The following is a 7,861-nucleotide window of genomic DNA, read 5'->3' as shown; positions in this document are numbered from 1 at the left end:
CATGTGTAGAGTAACCTTCATTGCTTGGCGGTTATGGTCCTCATGTTTCTAGGGTGAAGATTTTCCTTCTGCAATTTGTCTGGACTCTCCCAAAGAGTAAGAACTTCATTTTCCTTTCTAGCACCTTGGTACCTAGTGCAATGCCAAATATAAAGATAAGTGCTTAATAACTTCAAGTCAAATGAGTAAATGTAGAAAGGCTGATTCCTAAGTTAGACCCAGAACTAGCATTTTCTCCAGCCACCCCAAGCCTAAAGAAAAAAATCGTGTTTTGATATGCTTTTCTCATCTCATAGAAGGTACTCACTGGACAAGCAAGACCTTTCAACAGCTCTGCTTGAAGGAGCACAGCGATTTCTTCACTCTAAAAAGAATCTAAAACTTGGCTCCGAGAAGGAGTTTTCAAAGCAGGGAGAAACAGCCCCAAGCATGCAAACAAACATCAGAAAACGTCAAAATAAAATGACATTAAAGAGTGACTGTGCCAGGGATGCCAAGGAGCTTGAGAAAGTTGCCTTGGGGAGGCCTTTAAGGGAGGTTCCCCCACCCAGTTCCCCGCAGTGCCCTGGTCACATGGGCTGCATTTTGGGAATGTGTCTGCCTCCTTGTTCTTGGCCAACCATGCCCTCAGCCAAAACCAACTGGGACATAAGGAATGTGTTCCGAGGGAGTGCGAATGTTACAACTGGCTCCTTTATGAGCCTTCCTGGAAGCCCAGTGGTGCTCCAGCGCCGCGGCTGGGACTCACAAGTTGGGACAGTCCTTTGACGTGAACCTGAAGGCTCTTCCAGGCCATGGCTCAGACCCTGGAAAGTGGAAAATGCTATTGAGACCGTTGGGAGCAATTCAGAGAAGACAGGGTGGGAATGCTGCAGTGGGTCAGGCCCCTTCTGTGGAAGGACCGGCACAGGGTCACTGACTTGGCGTGAAATAAGAGAAAAGATGCCTACTGACTAGTTTCACTGAACAACAATGGGCCTTTTGTGGGGAGAGAGAAATAAGAAGGGAATTCAACTTCCCAGCTGCCCAGATCTGTCCTTTTGGGTCCAGGCTGGGTAAGACATGTCACCTGGGGCTGAGACGCTGACTTACTCTGGCATTTCTGCCAACACTGGGCTCTTGATCAACCCTCACAAGGCATGTTTGAGATTATTTGAGTTCTCAGAATCTGGAAGACCAAGGTTTCGTGGCCCATATTAAGCATGAGGCCTTGGGGAAATAATCCACTTAGTTATATTCCCCATTTGTGAACTCAATCAACATTTACTTAACATTGGCTTTGAACAAAAATGAGCAAAACTCAGTTCTTTCCCTCTAGGCATGTACAGTGTGGAGATGTACAGTGTACAGATGTGGACCCAGGCAATTGCAATGACAGAACATGATGAAGTACAAAGGCCAAAGAGCAAAGGGAGCAGATTTCAATTATAAAAATCAAGAAGGCTTCATGGAGGAGGAGGTATTTGAACTGAGATGCAAATAGGATGATGTGAGAGGAAAATAGCACCTGCTCCACCCAACCTTTAGAGGTTCTAATAATAAATATATACGTGATTATGTAGTTACAGGGCTGAGATTTCCTTGGAAGAAAACACTGAAGACCTTGGTCTTTGATAATCACCTAATGTAATGACAATATACTTGTCTGACACATCTCAGTAGCCAAGCATGAGGAGCCAGCTGAGGCCTGAAAAATACCGTGCCATTCCGAGAAGAGAAGACACAAAGGCGAGAGTTAAAAGTGGTAACCCTGGGCTTCCCTGGTGGCGCAGTGGTTGAGAGTCTGCCTGCCGATGCAGGGGATGTGGGTTCCTGCCCCGGTCCGGGAAGATCCCACATGCCACGGAGCAGCTGGGCCCGTGAGCCATGGCCGCTGAGCCTGTGCGTCTGGAGCCTGTGCTCCGCAACGGGAGGAGCCACAACAGTGAGAGACCACAGCAGTGAGAGGCCTGCATACCGCAAAAAAAAAAAAGTGGCAACACTGACTTTCAGACAGAAAGTGTCCACAGCTTTGGGTCAGATTAACATCTTCAATAGCTTTAAGACATAATTGTTTTACAGTGGGATGGTCAGACTCAGCTGAGTTTGAATCCTGATTCTGCCAGTGCTATATGGGTGATCTCGGGCAGGCTACTTAGATTCTCTGAACCTGAATTTCCTCAACTGGGGGTAACAGTTTTATTCACCACACAGGGTTCTTATAAAAAAGTAAAAGCAGGGATGTGTGTAAAGCACCTATCAGGTCCTCAGTAGAGGTTAGTACCTCTCCTAACATGTCATAGAATTATGACTCTTGGTAGGCCTAATTCAAGCTACCCATCTTGACCCCCAATCTACAGCGATAATTCTCTTACTCTTACTCCAGCTTCCATTTGTATAGAGTAAAAACCAAACTCCTTGGACCTGTGTGAATTTCATGTGCGCCTTGGACTTACTGCTAATTGAGTTTTAAATGACCACGTGGAGGCTGCGGCCACTAGGACCATTAGCCCTTCCCCTTATTCTCTCCCCTGTCAATTTCCCACTGGGGTCTCCCCCCCAGATATTCTCTCCAGAAGGGGCTTTCCTTTAGTCAATATAATACATTTTTACCACCTTTAATAACCAGAATTTGAGAGTAAAGATATCCAGCGGGGGCCAAAGCTTTTGATTTCCATAGGCTTAGATCAAGCTGTAGAAAAGATCAGAATTTTTTACGGTCTGAGAGGAGTCTATTCTCAGAGTGTTGAGCCCACTGTGACTGCATCTGCCCACATCACCCTGTCAATAAATCTTTTAGTGCAGACACTGCTGCCAAGGAACAGGGACCTGCTGGAGACGACCTGACAAGCGGCAGCCCTGATCCTAGAAACGTTGACCATGAACACCTTCTGTCGAATGTGCAGAATCGCTTTCACTCCTTGATTCATATACAAGCAGATTCATGGGACTCAATGCAGACCCAAGGGATAGGGTGGTGAGTTGCATGCTTGATGTGCCCTCCAGTAGATTCTCATGCCCACTAGAGTTTGGTATTTACCATCCAGATGAGGATAACAGTGGCTTTCCAGGAGCGTCAAGTGCTGGCCATCAACAAGCCGCAAATTCGTGGAAAGATGCTATGGCTCAAATTGAGGAAGGTTAGAGGGGCTGGTGAGGTCATGTTTGGTATAGTGGGATGACAGGTACCTAAGGGCAAAACATGACAAGAGGTCAGAATCATGCTGAGTAGACACAGCTGAGGAAACAAAGGGTCAGAGCAAGCAGTAGGGAGCCAGCTAAGAGTAAGAAAAATATACTGCCATTTCCAGAGACGTCATGGGTCCTGTGAGGATTCTCCAAGGTGCTTGCCCGGGCTCGTGGAGGAGAAGAAAGCAAGATATCAGAGGTCTAATCAGATAAGACTAAGATCATCTTTGGCATTTGTTCACAAAATTCTCCAAACAATCCTGAATCCCAGTGTCCAGCTCCCATCTGTCATTTAGCTCTGATCATGGGACGTTAAACAGCAGCCACGGGTCACATCGGTGCAAGGAACAGAGGCGTACATCAGACAGTGTCCTGCACATTGTGGATATTAATCCTGACAGAAAAGTCTCTTGCATTGTATGGATTAGTCAATGTAAATTCATTAACTGCTTGTCATGACTGTAATATAATCTGGCCTGACCGTAAAGACTCGACAGCACCGTGTTAATCAGATCTACGCAGAAAACAACGCATTTCTGTTTAGACTCAGCCACTGCTCTTTTTGCCAGATCACGGGCTGGTGCTTTCAGGAGGAGAAAAGGGTGCTCCTGTGCACATCCCCGGGAGGGGCCCTCCTGTCTGCCCACGAGCATCACAAGCCGTGACGATTTGAAGGCACCTTCCACTTCCAGCAAACCTCTCATCCTCGTGTAATGGAAGGCCGTCAGTCTCCAGCCCCCATCAGTGAGAAGTTCACAGATAATAAAGCAGAATGTATTCTGTGGGGTTGGACATTTTCTCCCAGGATGAGTCATTACCAGGTTTTAATCACGCTCATTAGCCAGCCATTAGAGTCCGGGCCAGGTTTTCACCGCCAGAAATGAGAGCAGAGAATGACTGTGGTGGGGCTGCACCCTACCTAGTGAAATACTCACCATCTGTTCCCAGTTGTAACTCTCTGTAGGAAGCATCTTGGTTTATGGCTACAGCAGTCTTAGATCCCCAGCACTGAATCTCCTTATTTCTCCAGATTGAGCCAGGCCTGAGCCTGTCAGAACTTGAAACAGTAAGAATGTGACATTCACTAAACTCAGAGGCAAGCCAGCACCAACTTACCAATCAGGAACTTTCCGTTTCAGCAGAAATATGCATTTTAGTTTCTATAACTTGGTACATGAAGGATCCATCCAGAACGTGGCTTTGAAAAAAATGAGCGCGATGGATATTACAATGAACCTGTTGTGTTTTTTTTTTCTGTTCTGGAAGCAACTGCCGCTGAATAAACCAACACATGCCTTATAAGTGCAGAGAGAGTGAATTTTTAAGATTTCTAATATCTTACTGTTTGTATGCCATTCTCTGCCGCTCCCCAGTTGTACTTTGTCTCTGATTGGACTATTCTATATTATCTTTATACAAATCTATGTTTTCTTTGAGTAGAAAACCTGAGAGAGGGCTTCATATCCTGTAGGTGTTTTATAAAGTTTTGTTGAATGATGGAATAGCACAGATGTATTTTCTTAGCTACGAATTATGAATACGAAGTGATTTCGTTTATTTCCAGCCTAAGAGTTTTTCTTTTTGTGCTTAGGTCTAGTGCCCCAAAACATCCTGCCTGAATGTTACCTTACCTTACCTATTACAGTACCTTAGTCTTTTCATTTCATAACTTGTGCATTTAGAATTTCGTCTGTACTGTAGAATAGCAAAATTAATTAAGGTTTTCACTGTCCTTCTTTGTTGTAGCAGCTATAAAATCTCTCCTTCCTACTTTTGCCTCTTCCTTAGACTCAGATCCTAGTCCACGTTAATTTCAGTGGTAAGTTTTCCTATCTTTTCTCCTTGCTCCTCATTTAATCCCCTGTAGTGCTCAAGGCAGTAAGATGGAGCAGGTGGGTAAGCCCTTGACCTCTAACTTGCTGGTCTCCCCTTCCAGTGTGGGAAGTCCATGCAGGTGGTGAAACAGAGCATCCCAACAGCACAGTGTCCAGGATGGTCCAGGAAAGAGTTTGTATATTCCTGCGGGTAAACAGGTGGAGTTTGCTAATGGGAAATAAAGGAAAAGCCACAGGAAAGTAGACCCCCTGAGTGGAAAGCAGCCACAAGAATCAGGAATAGGACACTCCAGCGAAACTAGAACATAGCCACAGTTCCAAAAGAACGTGATATTAAAGTAAGACCTAGTCGTCGGAACTGGGCATTTGGCCTCTGGAGTGAGGTAACCAGAAGCAAACCTCATACCCAGAGCCAGTGTGTTCTCTGAACATCAAGTTTGAGCTGTTAGTTACCTCCTGACCTAGGACAGGAAGTCAAGAGCTCAAGTAGGTTGTGGACAAATGGTCCCAGCAGGGGGAAGAACCTAGCTGTGAAGACTCCAAAACTAGTTTTCTTTCTTTAAGAACAAGCTGCATTCCAGAAACAATATGCCAAGAGGTAAATGTTGCAGAAGGAGCCACACTGAAACTCTCCATATGGCACGATTGCTGTGCGTTCAGTGGGGTCACTTACTGACACAGAAGTACCCCCATTTCTACTTTTGGCCAAGAATTACCTCTCTGAAAATTAAGACATGTTCTTACCAAGAACCAGTTTTTTCCATATATACTCGTTTTTCCAGTGCCTGTGAATTAGTAGACAGTATGATTGGTGCAAAGTGCTTCTTTTGTTATAAAGATGGTGCTATAATTCATTTTCAAGGGAAAACTTTTAGTTCTCCATTAGGAAGAAGGACAAAGAATTTTTTTAAGCAAGAGAAGGGATAGTCAAAGCCCTCATCCCTACACCTTTTACTGTACCCCAGACTCAGCATCCAAATAGGACTAAGAGAAGCAAGAGGTTGGGATAGTGACTGGGGCATGGCAGACAAGGAGTATAATGAGGCAGGGTGTGCTGGCAACTCCAGATGGCACCTTTACAAATATGGTGTAGATGTTCATTGCAGCACTGTTTACAATAGCCAGGACATGGAAGCAACCTAAGTGTCCATCGACAGATGAATGGATAAAGGAGATGTGGCACATATATACAATGGAATAGTACTCAGCCATAAAAAGGAACAAAGCTGAGTTATCTGTAATGAGGTGGATGGACTTAGAGTCTGTCCTACAGAGTGAAGTAAGTCAGAAAGAGAAAAACAAATACCGTATGCTAACACACATATATGGAATCTAAAAAAACAGTACTGATGAACCTAGTGGCAGGGCAGGAATAAAGACGCAGATGTAGAGAACAGAACTGAGGACATGGGGAGGGCAGGGGAAGCTGGGACAAAGTGAGAGAGTAATATTGACATATACACACTACCAAATGTAAAATGGATGGCTAGTGGGAAGCTGCTCTATAGCACAGGGAGATCAACTCAATGCTTTGTGACCACCTAGAGGGGTGGGATAGGGAGGGTGGGAGGGAGGCTCAAGAGGGAGGGGATATGGGGATATATGTATACATATGGCTGATTCACTTTGTTGTACAGAAGAAACTAACACACCATTGTAAAGCAATTATACTCCGATAAAGATATTTTAAAAATTTATATGGTGTGGGGAGCTCTTGAATCAGACAGTGGTGGAATCCTGTCATTGCACTCACTAAAGGATTAATGAATTAATGGATGTAATGCATTCAGAACAAAACCAGATCATGATAAGCCTGAAGTCATTGTTATGATCATTACTGTGATTCTTGTATTAAAATTATATTCTCCATGGTTCCTTTGTTTGGCAGGAAGGTGTTGTGGCACCAGGGAAAGAGATAAGCTTTTTGATATTAGTTCTTCTGGTATTAGCAGGACTTTCGGCAGAATCTTGGATTATTTTGGAAGCTGTTGAAGGTATTGGGGAGAAGGCTGTGGGAAATTATCCAATTTAGGTATTGAATTCTATAAGTGATGTTTTTATTTACTGAAGTTTCATTCATATTAGTAATAGAGTCATAGTGTTATAGAATGTCGAGACCCTTCCTTTTGCTCGTAAGGAAACCAAGGCACAGAGGCAAAGCACCTTGGTTGTTCTTTATATTTTCTAACTCTGCTGAAAACCTCTAACTTCTCGCTCTGTGCATCCATTCTCCTCTCGAGTTCTTTGATCATCTTTACAGTCGTTGCTGGGAACTCTTTCTCAGGTAGATTGCCTGTCTCCACTTCACTTAGTTCTTTCTCTGGGGTTTCATCTTGTTCCTTCATCTGGAACATGTTCCTGTGCCACCTCATTTTGTCTGAGTTGCTATTTGTATTTTCATCTCTGTGGTAGGTTAGTTACGTTTCTCGACCTTGGAGAAGTGGTCCTCGGTAGGAGGCGTCCTGTGCATCGTAGCAGTGCACTCCCCTCTCATCACCCAAGCTGTGTGCTCTAGGGGTTCCTCCTAAGAGGGCTGCATGGGTCCTTCTCTTATGGCAAGCTACGTGGTTGGTCTTGTTGGCTTGGTTGGCCCCTAGTTTGGTTGGTCGTCAGGTCCTGCCTTGTGCGGAGGCTGCTGGCTGCTGCAGTGGTGCCTGGTCACAAGGTGGCTGGTTGCTGGATCCTAGGGGGCCCCGGGGCTAGTGCTCGCTCACTGGTGGGCAGACTTAGGGTCCCGAAGACTCTGGGGCTGCTGCCCACCCACTGGCAGGTGAAACCAGGTCCTGGGGTTAGTACTGGACGACTGGCAGGCAGAGTCGGTTCCTGGAGTCTGGCCGCAGGGCCCAGGGATCCCAGAG

General features: G+C 45.3%; 1 long non-coding RNA gene across 1 annotated transcript; it reads right to left on the bottom strand.

Moving 5' to 3' along the window:
- Positions 1-2,581: 2,581 nt before the first annotated feature.
- On the bottom strand, positions 2,582-6,166 carry LOC113632556 (uncharacterized). Its single transcript, XR_003437865.1, has 2 exons — positions 4,104-6,166; positions 2,582-3,168 (listed from the first exon to the last, which is right to left on the bottom strand). It is a non-coding gene; the product is annotated as an uncharacterized LOC113632556 (long non-coding RNA).
- Between the last annotated feature and the right edge of the window lie 1,695 nt (positions 6,167-7,861).

The sequence above is a fragment of the Aethalodelphis obliquidens genome, unplaced genomic scaffold (genome assembly GCF_003676395.1).
Source record: "Aethalodelphis obliquidens isolate GAN/ISIS:26980383/991018 unplaced genomic scaffold, ASM367639v1 scaffold37, whole genome shotgun sequence".
Lineage (NCBI taxonomy): Eukaryota > Metazoa > Chordata > Mammalia > Artiodactyla > Delphinidae > Aethalodelphis > Aethalodelphis obliquidens.
Note: the sequence above shows the minus strand (reverse complement) of the source record. Positions and strands in the feature narration are given on the sequence as shown.